Here is a 14,623-nt window from a genome sequence, read left to right on the forward strand (position 1 = left end):
TGTCTTCCTCCCTGATTGATTTTTTTAGCCAACGTTTGCCTCAACGTTTGAGGCAAACGTTGACGCAAACGTTGGCATTTAATAATCATGCTTGCATTTCTTAATTAATGCCAATGCATCACGTTTTTTTATCACTTAGCATAATTGATTAAATGCTTGCATACTTTCATTGGCCGTGGTATTTATTCAATGAATAAGCCAATGATACTAGTTAAGCTAACGTAGCATGCATTCATTTAATTCATTCTTAGTTAAATGCATGCCTTCATGATAATGCATGGCATAAATTTTCAATGCATGCATAAGCATTAATTAGTAATGCCATTAGCGTTCATTCCTTGTGGGCCACGCTTTCCTTGTTTCTTTCTTTTCTTCACCTACAAGTAATCAAAACAACCAATCAAAGTATCACAAAATTCACAAAGCTTAAAATTCATTTAAAAACCAATTAATTTTAGCTTAAACCTCATGATTTTGTGTCAATTAAAGGGTGGTTGATTGATTCAAAGAAACCATGCAATTCCACTCCAAATTACTAACTTTCAATGCAAGAAAGTGCATAAAAACTAATGAAACAAGTGAAATTAGATTGAGAAATAGGTATATGATGACTTGTCATCACAACACCAAACTTAAATCTTGCTTGTCCCCAAGCAAGCACTAAACATAAGAGAAGATAGAATGAAATAGAGAAGCATATATGTCCTTATTAGGCAGATAGTTGAATTTGGTTTATGGGGTTTTATGCAGATCAATAGTAGTTCATTTATTACTTGCTATCAAAACAAACAATGTCTCCTAAAGGGTTCACCAAGGTTGCTTGATGTGCAGAAAACGGTCCGACACAAAACTCACCGGCAAGTATACCGGGTCGCATCAAGTAATAAAACTCACGGGAGTGAGGTCGATCCCACAGGGATTGAAGAATTGAGCAATTTTAGCTTAGTGGTTGATTTAGTCAAGCAAACAAGTGTTGGTTGTGTGAATTGTGTTGACAGGAATTAAATTGCAGAGAATGTAAAGGGGAGTGGGTGATTTGCAGGAAATTAAAGGGAACAAAAAGAAAAAGAGCTGAATCTTAAAGTGCAAGTAATGTAAATTGCAGAAACTTAAAGTGCAAGGAATATAAATGACTTGAAAAATAAAAGGGGAATGGGAATTGGATCTGCAGGAATTAAACAAGGAAAAGCAAAATTTAACAGAATGAAAAGTAATTGATGGAATTAGTTGAACCGGATCTCAAACTAAAAGGAAAATAAGCTTGGCGTAGTAATTAAACAAGGAAATTAAAATGGAAACCAATAGATCTCAGGACCCAAGAGACTAGATAAATCGTCTAGATCTCAATGCCTTCCTAGATCCAATTCAGAGAGCAAATGCAAAATTAAAGAAGAGAGCAATGTAGAAATGTAAATCCAAGTTCAATTTCCAGAAGTTGCAGTAAGAAAAACAGAGAGATCTCAAGGTGAGATTGAGACAGAATTTCCTCAATTCTTCAACACCCAAGACTCAAGATGGTTGCAATTGAAATTGAAAACAAGAAAACTAAGAGGAGGAGAATTCAATTCTCCTTCCCAAGACTCAAAATCTCAGAACAACTAAAAACCAAGCGCTTTCCAAAACTACCCAGCAAAACCAAAAGAAAAACTCCAAAAGGAAAGCTCCAAAAAGAAAATCTCTCCAAAAACTTCAAATCCTAAGCTATTTATACACTTTCTTCAAATGATCATTAAGCCTTGATTTGGGCCTTGGCCTTGATGGAATTGGGTTGAATCATGCCTCTGTTGCTTGCTCTTGGTGTTGGGAAGAAATCAATTCTTGAACCAGGCCATGTAGCTTTCACGTTTGAGCCAACATTTGAGGCAAAAGTTGACTCAAACGTGCCATGTGAACAATTATGCAGCTAGGCCCAAAATGCTGTCATCCATTTTTGGCTCAACATTTGAGGTCAAACGTGAGCTCCAACGTGGCTCCCCCATGCTCCCTTTTTGGCCAACGTTTGGCCCAATGTTTGAGGCAAACGTTGGCACAAACGTGACTCATCAATCATCATCAATCAGGGGTCTCTTCCTTGCTAAGATATAGCCAACGTTTGACCTCACGTTTGAGGCAAACGTTGGCACAAACGTTGCATGCTTCCAGGATGCCATTTTCCTTCATTTTGGCGCCAACGTTTGACCTCACGTTTGAGGCAAACGTTGGCGCAAACGTTGCCTTCCTCCCTTGCTTTCTTTCAACCAACGTTTGCCTCAACGTTTGAGGCAAACGTTGGCGCAAACGTTGGTCTCCCCAGGGTGTTGATTTCAGCCAACGTTTGCCTCAGACGCAGGCGTTGCTTCTCCCAGGGGCTTGTTTTCAGCCAACGTTTGTGCAAACGTTGGCTTCTTCCAGGGCATTCTTCATCTTCTTTTCACGTTTGAGTTAACATTTTTCTCAAACGTTAGCTCAAACGTAAATCTCTCTTTCCAAGCCCTTTCTTGCAACCTCCTTCCAAGCTTTGTTTCACCTATCATCAATCAATCAAAAACATCAAAGCTATGCTTCAAATCATGAGATTGTTTCTTTTCCATAATATATGACAATTATAGCACAAAATCTCATGAAAATGCATCATTTTATACATGATTGATTGAGTCAAAGATAACATGAATTTCAACCCAATTGGCTTACTTATGGCTTAAGAAAGTGCATAAAACTAAATGAAAACAAAGAAAAAGACTAGTAAAACTAGGCTAAGATGACTTGTCATCACAACACCAAACTTAAAACTTGCTTGTCCCCAAGAAAGAAGAGAATTATTGAGAAGAAAGAGTGAAAAAGGAAGAGAATGCTCATGTTAGTAGAGTATTATTGGTAGCTCATGGGGTTTTATGCATATATGTAACTACTTACTTCTTATTGACTTGTAGGCCTAGAAATTTTCCTCTAAGCATCAAGCAGCACACTGCTATGACCTCTCATTATTCTTTTGTCCTTGTTTACTAAAAATTTTCTTTATAAGCTTTAATTCAGTGTCACGTGTAACAAGCTTCTTTTCCTTATTTGTGCTTGACACATTATTCACTTTAGACACTTGGCTTGCATTCCTTCTTAGAGCATTGATGCCCAGCACCTCTTTTGGTCACTAAATGCCTTGTAGTTAGGTTGCTCTTGATGGTGGATTTTCAGTTGATAATCCCGGGTTAGTTAACCCAAGTTACCGAGTGTTAATGCACTCCAAAGAACTTAATAATCCAAGCAGATCCTAGTACAAAGACACCACATGCATATACTCTAAGTTTCAAGCTATTGGTGTCTAGCTTTATTTCTTCTTTCTTTTGTTCTTGTTGCTGCCATTTTTGGCTTTTCTCATTCCACTTTTCTTTTCTTTTCAGCCAAGGACTTTTTATTTATTTGAGATTCATAGACAGTGAGCTACTTTCTACTTAAAAGAGAACAGTCTATTCCTTTTATTCACTAACAGTGAGTTACCGGCAAGGGAGAATAAGGAAAATGAGTAAATGAAATGTGATGGAATATATGTTAAATGGAAGAAATAGTCAATATGCCAAGGTGAGAAAGTTAGAGAAAGGGAAAATAATCAGACAAGAGAACAAAAGGGTTAGTATGGTAAAAAGGAGTTAGTAAATTAAAATAAGGAGTTAGTAAAGTAAGTGGCATAGAAAAATTCCATATAACAAGGATTCACAGGTAAGAATAGAAGTACTCATAATCGAATAAAGAAAACAGGGTGATGCTGATTCGAATAAAAAATAAAGAAGGCAAAAATTGGAATCAGTGAATCACAAATGCAGTTTATGAACCAGGAAACAAAAAGGATAAGAAAGCTGGCCATAGCATTCATGAATTGGTTTGGGCAAAGTAGAGTAAATCAGAGTTTAGAAATGCCAAACCAAAACAAGAATGAAAACAATTTTAAAAAATTTGGGCAGCATGCCGGCTAAAATTGGATTGTCCCGGAAAACAAACAGCAATTACAGCAGTTTAAAAATAAAGCTGCATGTACATAGATGTAAAATAAATATAAAAACTCAATGTAACAGCAGCAACATACAAGAAATGTAGCATATGAATTAGGATTATAGCAGCACAGAGATGCACATAGGATAAAACAGAAGTAAGAACAGTGCAAGTAAACAGACCTAGATCCACTAACCACAGCCTAAGCTACCTAACAACCTAAAAATCCACTAAGACTATCTATCCTAATCATGAACATAAACGGGAAAAAGAATATAGAAAAATGACGAACGGATAAAAAGGGCTGCGTATTGCGGAACCTGGTAAGCGGAAGGGGTGGAACAGGGACGAAGGTGGCCGCGGCGGCATCTGGCGCGGTGGTGGGGCACGGCGTTGCGGTGGCGGCGGTGGTTGCGGTAGGCAGCGACAGAGAGGGGAGGAGAGAAGAAGAAGAAAGGAGAGAGAAGGGGAGGGGGTGGTACGGCGGTGGTGGCGGGTTGGCGGCGGCGTCTGGGTGATGGGGCGGTGGCGGCTGGGAGGTGGTGGGTGGTGGCTGGAGGGAGAGGAGGCAGAGAAGGGGAGGAGGGTTGGGGGTTGGGGGCTGCGCGAATGATAGGGTTTGCGTGGCTGGGGGGGTTATATTTTCGGATCCACGCGGCCGCGTGGGGCACGCGGTCGCGTGATTAGGGTGAAAAATGAGAGGGACGCAATTGCGTGGGGAGCGCGATCACATGAGAGGGGGAAAAGAGGGGTGACGCGATTGCGTGGGTCACGCGATCACGTCGCTGGAATTCGTGCTAAATGCACGACTCCAGCGCCGTTTCAGCGCAACTCTCTGTCTCCTTTTGGGGTGATGGGCAATCCATGCGACGCGATCGCGTCGCTCACGCGGTCGCGTGGGATTCGGTTTGGGTAAGTGACGCGATCGCATGGTGCATGCGATCGCGTGGGCCAATTTGTGCGAATCGCACAAGGGCCGCACGATTCCAGCCCAACTTTCTGTTCGTTGGATCCTTACGCCGATATGTATATCACGCGGCCGCGTGCATCATGCGGTCGCATGGGTGGTATTTTTCGCGATTTGACGCGATCGCATGGGGCATGCGGTCGCGTCGTGCACCCTTTTTTTTGTTTTTTAACTGAAAAATGTAGGATACAGTGATTAACATGAATGCTATGCATGATTCCAGGTTAATGTTAAGATGAAAAAGGAAAAATGAAAACAATAAACAAGAAATAAATTGAAAAAGAAGCGACCATACCATGGTGGGTTGTCTCCCACCTATCACTTTTAGTTAAAGTCCTTAAGTTGGACATTGGAAGAGCTTCCTGTTATGGCGGCTTATGTTTAAATTCGTCCAAAAATCTCCACCAATGCTTGGAATGCCAATAGCCTCCGGGGTCCCAAACTAGGCATGTGAAGCTTCTGAGCAGCTTCAAGCAGATTTTCAGGCTCCCGGGATGACAAATGTCAGGATAGAGTCCATGATTCCGAGCCTTGCTTTTAAATCCGCCTCCGTTTTGATCTACACGTTTCCATTCGGGCGGGTTAAGAGGTAAAATCTCACCGTGGTGACCAAATGTCCTCCGTGATCCATGCAATTGAGCATGATACCAATCCGTGTACTTCGAGGTGAAGTGTGGAACCTTATTAAACCTTTTGCACCAGCTCTGAGTACGAGCCATTTCCCTCTTACTCTTAAAGCCGCAGAGAGCTCTAAGCTGGCCATCTGTTTCAAGTAAACCATATTCAAGTGAAAAAATGCAGTTAAAAGTTAAGGATTGTACCCACTTGAAGCTTGTATTTGGTGGTAATGGCCTTGGGATAGGTGTTTTTGGTGGTTCTGTAAGTTTCGTTTCCTTGTGCTGTTCTGTGAATTCCTCCACTTCCTTGCAAGGATCTTCAATTGTATCTGTATCCTGGTCAAAGTCTTCTGTGTCTTCCTCATCACTTGAGTCATAGATTGGAGGTTGAGAGAAATCTACCTCCGCATCATCTTCATATTCACTTGGGGAAGATTCTTCGATCTCAGAGAATTCGCTTGCGGATGCAAGTTCATCACTAAGAGAACTAGACTTGTGATATCAGCATAAAGGGAAATTGCTTCCTGGATTATTCTGTCTGATTCCTCATAAATGACTTGCTTTGGAGATTGTACTTTATTCTCCTTAGCATCAACTGTGATGTCCTTGACGGGGTTCTCCTCAACTCTTGATTCCCATGGAAGTTCAGCATCTCCTAGATCTTCAACCAACTCTTCTTTTTGAACAATGACAGCTTCTTCTAATTGTTCTAGTATAAATTCATTATCTGTCTTGTCCACTGGAGTCTCTAGTATTTCTTTCATGCTACGCTCTTCGTTAGACTGTCCACATGGAGCTGTGGTTGATCCTTGTATATTTGAGCGCCTAGAAGCCCATTGAATTAATGCTTGCTCCAGTTGTTGAACGGTTGTTTGAAATTTAATTACTGTTTCTTTGAGGCGATCCTCTGCTTCGCGGTTTGCTGGACTTAGACATGATACAAAGGGAAGTGGTCATGATTGGGAACGATTGGATTGGTATTGGGGCAAGGAAGGATCATATGGTGGCGAATGGTGAAGAGAAGCTTGCGAGTGTGGTGGTTCGAGGTTATGTTGAAAGGATGGTCTATATGTACGGGGTGGGGCTTGTTGGTAGTTACAAGGTTGTCCACCATGTCTTTCAGCTGGGTATGAATGGTAGAATGGTCTTTGTCCAGGATATCTTGGAGGGTGTTGTTGCCAAAGAGGTTGATTAGATCCTCTTGGTTCCATCCATCCTTGATTGGTTTGACCTTGATGCACATTCCTGCTGTAACTTCTATTTCCTTTAATAATATTAGAACCAAACTCAAAGCGAGAGGAGTGAGAGTTCATAGTAGCAAATAAAGGTAAAAAGGAAAAATAAAAATAAAAATAAATAAGCAAGAAAAAAAAAGTATTTACAATAAACAATAATAAGGCACACGTTAGCAGTTCTCCGGCAACGGCGCCATTTTTGACGTTAGGATTTTTGCCAGTAGAGAATTTCATAAAAACAGTCGCGTTGTAGATATAGTCTCTAAACCGACAGAAATCCCTTCGTACAAACGTTTTGGTTGTCACAAGTAACAAACCCCTTTTAAAATTGATAACCGAGTATTAAACCTCGGGTCGTCTTCTCAAGGAACTGTGAGGAAGGTATGTTTTATTATTGGTTATGAGTTTGTAAATTGGGGTTTTGGAAGTAAGGTGGGAATATGTTATATGACAAATAATTTAAATGGCAATTAAAAATGAATAAATACTGTAAAGCAAACTTTTGGGCAAGGTATGAGAAATTGGAGGTCCAACATAGTTATCTCTCTCAACTATAAGGAAAGTTGAATCTAAACTCTACTTGGTCAACCTTTACTAAAGCAAAGGAAAGTCAAGGGACTAAATAAATTGAACTTTGAATCCTATTTATTTTATAAGAAAAGGTTGGGATTACTTAAGTTCAACTCAATTAGCAAGATAACGATCATCAAATATGTTGAGTTTAATAACTGTTGAGTTACTAATTTCTTAACCAAAACCAAAAGGGGAAAAAGTAAAATTGCTAGAATAATAGAGGTGACCTTAGATGGAAGGCAATAGTAACTTAAATCAAAGAGAACAATCTTAACTGAAAATACTTCAAATATCATTAATTCAAAATAGAGATCTGTAACATGGAATAATTCATAAATCAATTCAAATATTAAAAGCAAATAAATAAATAAAAGTAAACTGAAAATAAAAGAACATTAAATCTAGATCCAAAGTTACCCTCAAAACAAGAAGAAATCCTAAATCCTAAAGAGAGAGAGAATCTCTCTCTAAACTAAATCTAAATCATGAAAACTAGAAATTGGCGAGCTCTCTCTGAATGGATGCATTCCTCTACTTTATAACCTCTAATCTATGCTGTCTGTGCTTGGATCTGGGCCAAAAAGGGCTTCAAAAATCGCTGCGGACGTATTCTGTGAATTCTGATACGTGGCCTCTGTCACGCGTCCGCGTGGGTCACGCGGTCGCGTCGTCTGGAGCTTTTTCTTGCCATGCGGTCGCGTCGGTCACGCGTCCGCATCGTGGGTGTTCTACTTGAGGCGCGCGGTCGCATCAGACATGCGGCCGCGTCGCTGCTTCTTCGCTTTGGCACGCGATCGCGTCGTCCATGCGATCGCGTGGATACCAGTTTCCTTAAAGCTCCATTTTGCCTTCTCCTTCCATTTTTGTATGTTTCCTTTTTCATCCTTTAAGTCATTCAGCCTTAGAAAACCTGAGACTACTCAACATACTAATCATGGCATCGAATGGAAATAAAGGTAATTAAAACAATTAATTTTAAAGCTTAGGAAACATGTTTTTCACAATATGACAGAATAAGGAAGGGAAAGTAAAATCATGCAATTAATGTGAATAAGTAGGTGAAGGATTGAATAAATCACTCAAATTAAGCACAAAAGAACTCATGAAATATGGGTTTATCAACGCTTTATCTCTCTGTTTGACACCTCGGCTTGCCCATTGGTCTGAGGATGGTATGTTGTTGCAACCTTATGAATTATCCCATGCTTCTTCATTAATCTAGTGAGCCTCCTATTACAAAAATGGGTGCCTTGATCGCTCACGATTGCTCGTGGTGATCCAAAGCGGCAAATAATATGGTTTCTCACAAAGGAAACAACAGTGTTAGCATCATCATCATCATCAGTGCGGATAGGAATTGCTTCCACCCATTTGGAAACGTAATCCACAGCTAACAATATATAAAAATAACCATTAGAATTTGGAAACGGACCTATGAAGTCAATGTCCCAAACATCAAAAATTTCACAAAAAAGCATAATTTGTTGAGGCATCTCATCCCTCATGGATATATTACCAAATTTTTTGCATGGGAGACAAGATTTACAAAACTCAGCAGCATCTCTAAAAAGAGTAGGCCACCAGAATCCACAGTCTAAGATCTTTCTAGTTGTTCTTTGAGGGCAAAAATGTCCTCTACTCTCAGATGAGTGACAGGCCTCTAAAATGGACTGGAATTCTGATTGAGGCACACAATGTCTAATTACCTGATCAGCGCCACATCTCCATAAATATGGGTCATCCCATATATAATATTTAGACTCGCTTTTCAGCTTGTCTCTTTGATGCTTAGAAAAGTGTGGAGGAAATGTGCGACTAACTAGATAATTAGCTACAGGTGCGTACCAAGGGACTACTTCAGATACTGCTTGCAAGTTATCAAATGGAAAATTATCATTTATAGGAGTAGAATCATCCTTAATGTGCTCAAGGCGACTCAAGTGGTCCGCCACTAGATTCTGGTTACCACTCCTATCCTTTATTTCTAAATCAAATTCTTGTAATAGCAGTATCCAATGTATGAGCCTTGGTTTGGACTCCTTTTTAGCTAATAAATACTTTAAAGCTGCATGGTCCGAATACACTACTACTCTAGTACCAAGTAAATAAGCTCGGAATTTATCCGGAGCAAAAAAAATACCAAGAAGTTCTTTTTCAGTAGTAGTATAATTGGACTGGGCAGCGTCTAAAGTCTTAGATGCATAAGCAATAACAAAAGGATCATTTCCTTCATGCTGAGCCAGCGCTGCTCCTACTGCATGGTTGGAAGCATCGCACATGATTTCAAACGGCTGGCTCCAGTCTGGTCCTCTTACAATTGGAGCTTGAGTCAGGTCGGTCTTCAGCTTATCAAACGCTTGTTTGCAATCCTCACTGAACTCGAACTCAATATCCTTCTGCAGTAATCTGGATAAGGGAAGTGCTACCTTACTAAAGTCCTTAATAAATCTCCTGTAAAAACCTGCATGGCCAAGGAACGAACGGACTTCCCTCACAGAGGAGGGGTAAGGTAAACTAGAAATAACATTCATCTTTGCTGGGTCTACAGAAATGCCAGTATTAGATACAACATGTCCTAGTACAATCCCTTGTTTTACCATAAAGTGTCATTTTTCAAAATTTAATACAAGGTTTGTTTTGACACATCTATCTAATACTCTAGATAATCCATCTAAGCAAAGGCTAAAAGAATCACTATAAATGCTAAAATCATCCATAAAAACCTCCATACAGTCCTCAATAAGATCAGAGAAAAGACTCATCATGCACCTCTGGAAAGTAGCTGGTGCATTGCACAAGCCAAAGGGCATTCTCTTGTAAGCATAAGTCCCAAAAGGACATGTAAAGGTAGTCTTTTCCTGATCCTCAGGAGCTATATGAATCTAGAAATAGCCTGTGTAACCATCTAAAAAGTAATAATGTGATTTACCTGACAAGCGATCTAGCATTTGATCAATGAATGGAAGTGGGTAGTGATCCTTACGAGTAGCTTCGTTGAGACACCTGTAATCAATGCAGACTCTCCAAGCATTCTGTACTCTGGTTGCTATGAGCTCTCCATGCTCATTCTTCACTGTAGTTACTCCAGACTTCTTGGGCACCACTTGTACTAGGCTCACCCATTCACTGTTTGAGATGGGGTAAATGATACCTGCCTCTAATAGTCAGGTCACTTCCTTCTTGACAACCTCTAAAATAGTGGGGTTCAATCTTCTTTAGGGTTGACGAACAGGTCTTGCTCCTTCTTCTAAAAATATCCTATGCTCACAAACTTGAGGATTGATGCCTACTATGTCTGCTAAATTCCACCAAATTGCTTTCTTGTGCTTCCTCAGCACACTAAGTAACTGCTCTTCCTGTTCAGGAGTGAGGTCCTGTGCAATGATAACTGGAAACTTCCGCTGGTCCTCAAGGTAAGCATATTTGAGGTGTGGAGGGAGATGTTTCAATTCCAACTTCTGGTCATGGTCTGGCTCTGGATTATCTGGAACTGGTGGCAGTGGTAGAGTGCCTGCATTATCCTCGGAATTCCCCACACTTGGACCTTGTCCTATGTACTTATCTTCAAACTCTTCCTGGTGAACTTCAGCTATGGTTTCATCTATGATGTAACACTGGAAGATAGAACGATCTTCTGGAAGGTTGTTTATGACTCTATTCAGATTGAAGATTACCATTCGGCCATCTATTTCAAAAGAGTATGTTCCTGAAAAAGCATCCAATTTGAATTTTGATGTCTTCAGGAATGGTCTTCCAAGTAGGATTGATGATGGCTTATCTAAGTCATGATGGGGCATCTCCAGGATATAAAAATCAGTGGGGAATGTGAGCCCTTTAATGTTCACTAAAACGTCTTCAGCAACTCCAGCCACTGTAATAATACTTTTATCTGCTAACACAAAACGAGCTGCCGACCTTTTTAAGGGAGGGAGCCTTAAAACATCATATACAGATAAAGGCATTATACTAACACATGCTCCTAAATCACACATGCAGTCATAAATTACTACACCTCCAATAGTACAACTAACTATACAAGGACTTGGGTCACTACACTTTTTAGGTAAATTTCCCATTAAAGCAGATATAGAACTTCCTAAAGGAATAGTTTCTAATTCATTAATTTTTTCTTTATGTATGCACAAATCTTTTAGAAACTTTGCATATTTAGGTACCTGTTGAATGACATCAAAAAGGGGAACAGTTACCTCAACCTTTCTGAATATTTCTACCATTTTGGGATCAGGTTCCAACTGCTTCCTAGGCTTCCTTGCAAGTTGTGGAAATGGAATGGGAGTGGTGTTTTCTGCAGTGTCTGTGCCTTTTGGTGCTTCCTCCTGTGGTTGAGCTTCTTCTTCTTCAGCTATGTTCTGTATGTCCTCTTTCTTTTCAACATCTTCTATTTCTACTACCTCTTCAGCTGAGGCATGTTTTGGTGGGCTTGGCTCCTTCTGATTCTTCTCCTGCAGTGTGGTTCCAGACCTTAGGGTGATAGCATTAATGCCACCCTTTGGGTTGGGTAATGGTTGAGAGGGGAGTCCACCAGAGCTTGAGGACTGGTTGTTGGAGTTGTTCATTGATCCAATCTGTGAGACAAGGGCTTGCAAAGTAGAATTTAAACCATTCAAAGTTGCATTAAAGTTATTTTCCATAGCCTGTTGTCTTCGATCAATGGCTTGTAGTAATTCATCATTAGGGGATGAAGAGGGATAAGTGATCTGAGAGGTTTGCTGAGAATTTTGAGGCTGTCTGAGATGAGGTGCTCTGTAGGCTTGATTTTGATTTTGCTGCCTGAAGTTGTTATTGTTATTCCACCTCTGATTTCCATTATTATCTCTGCCTCCTCTGTTATAATTGTCCCTCCAACCCTGGTTAGAATTGTCTCTCCAACCTTGGTTAGATTTATCCTGCCATCCTTGGTTGTAGTTGCCACCTTGATTGTACCCTTGATTGGGGCGGTCATGAAAGTTATGAATGGCTGCTATAGTGTTGTATTCTGGCTGGAGTTGCGGACACTCATCGGTATAGTGACTGTAATCTGCACAGATTCTGCACACTCTTTGTGGAACCAACTGCTGGTTGTGCTGTGGTGGAGGAGGCTGAACTTGCTGAGGTTGTTGTTGATTCAGTTGCATCTGCTTCAGCAAGTTAGTCAATTCACATAAGCTCTGAGCTATAGCAGCAATCTCTTTACTAGTGGATACCTCCGCAACAGCTCTTGACCGATTTGGTCTCTGCCTATGATTCCTAGTAGAGTCAGCTAAGTCGCTGATCAATTGCCATGCTTCTTCTGTAGTCTTGTACTTTTTCATAGAACCATTGCTAGCACCTTCCAGTGTAGTCCTATCTTGAGATTTCAAACCCTATGTAAAGTAACCGAGCAACACTATCTTGTCAATCATATGATGGGGACATGCATCTCGAAGAGTATTGAAGTGTTCCAAGTATTCGTAGAGGGTCTCGGAGTCATCCTGAATGATCATAGACATGTCCTTCCTCAGCTTATCGGCAACTTCAGCTGGAAAGAATTTATCCAGAAACTCTCTCCTGAGTGCGTCCCAGTTGGAAACAGTTGCTCCGGGTTGAGTGTAGTACCACTCTCTTGACTTTCATCAGTGCCATCACGCTTAACAGTAGAACAAGCGGTCTGGAAATCTCTAAGATGCTTGATAGGCTCTTGACCAGGTAAGCCATGAAACTTGGGCATCAAGTTGAGTAGTGAAGACTTTATTTCAAAATCTACAGCTACTGCTGGGTGGTGTGCCTGGAATGGTAGGAGCGTAAAATCAGGGGCTCCTTCCTCCTGGATAGTGACTCTTCTGGGCGCTGCCATGTCACCTGCACGTAAATAAACTGGATCAGTAGAGAAGGAGCTTGTTTCTTCCTTAGATGACGGTTCCAGTTCGTCCTCAAAGAGGAGTCGCCGATGCCTAGCTTGCCTTATATGTGAAAGAGTTCTTTCAATCTCAGGGTCAAATGCTAGCATGCTTGGATCAGGAAGTGAACGCGTCATTTAACGAAAGAAACGTACAGCTCATAGTGACAAAAATAAAATAAAATGCAAATAAATAAATTCTATTTAATAACTTTAGCACTCTATTGCAACTCCCCGATAACGGCGCCAAAAATTGATGCGGCGGAAATTGGTGAATTAAAATTATTAAAATATATACGTTGCAAGTATAGTTCTTAAGTCACCAGAAATCCACTTATCAATTTATAAAGGTGTCACAGGAATTTAAAATTAAAATACTGGGAGTATGAATCCAAGGTCGTCTCCCAACGAGTTGCAGAAAAGTGTGCTATTTTATTAATCATATGTTTTCAAAAAGGTTTGAGTTGAGTAAACAGGAAATAAAATTGGAGAATTTGAATAATGTAAATAAAAGCCTTGACTGGGAGTTGATTAGTTGGAAGCCCGGTGTTGTTGGATTACTCTCTAGATTAATTGATAATTAAAGGTTATCCTGTTTAGTTATCTCTTACTAGGTAAGGGAAAGTCAAACAAGTTGGGATGCTATGCCCATTCACAAGTTGCAACCCACTTAATTAAAAGGGGTTGGTGTTAGTGACTAGAGGGCAAGCCAACAATAACCCAATTATAATATTTCTTTCAAGCCTTCCAACTCAAGGGTTCCTTTCAATCAACTCCCCATCAAGTTAGGGAACTACTCGCTCATTGTGAATGTAAAATTCATAACATATAAAAAGGAATTAAGGAAAGACATTGTAAATAAAAATAAAAAATAATCAATTAAAAATAAAAGTAATCCTTGTATTAAATAATCCTAAAAATATTCCAATGGTAAAATTAACAAAGCAAAGGACATGGAAGAGTAAAGCCAAGTAAAGAAAACGAACTAGAATGACGAAGTCTTGATGAGGTAATAACTCTTCTCAATATCCCAATGCAAAAAGTGGTAGAAAAATAAAATCCTAAGAACTATCAATATCTAGAGAGAAAACCTAGAGGAGGAGTAAAAACTAGATCTAAAACTAAAACTGTGTATATTGAATTGTTGTTCTGGTTTTTGCATGTTCTCTGGCTCTAGTCTGCTATTCTGGGCCGAAAACTGGGTCAAAATAAGGTCCAAGATGGCCCCCAGTGAATTTTGCAGATTATGCAGATCGCGCACGTCACGCGATCGCGTCATCCATGCAGTCGCGTCATTCGCGTTTTTCCTTGCCGCGCGTTCGCGCCGTCCACGCTTCCACATCACTTGTGCTTTTTCATTCCGCGCGGTCGCGTGAGCCATGCGGCCGCGTCACTG

The sequence above is a fragment of the Arachis hypogaea genome, chromosome 10, assembly GCF_003086295.3.
Source record: "Arachis hypogaea cultivar Tifrunner chromosome 10, arahy.Tifrunner.gnm2.J5K5, whole genome shotgun sequence".
In the NCBI taxonomy this organism is placed as follows: Eukaryota; Viridiplantae; Streptophyta; class Magnoliopsida; order Fabales; family Fabaceae; genus Arachis; species Arachis hypogaea.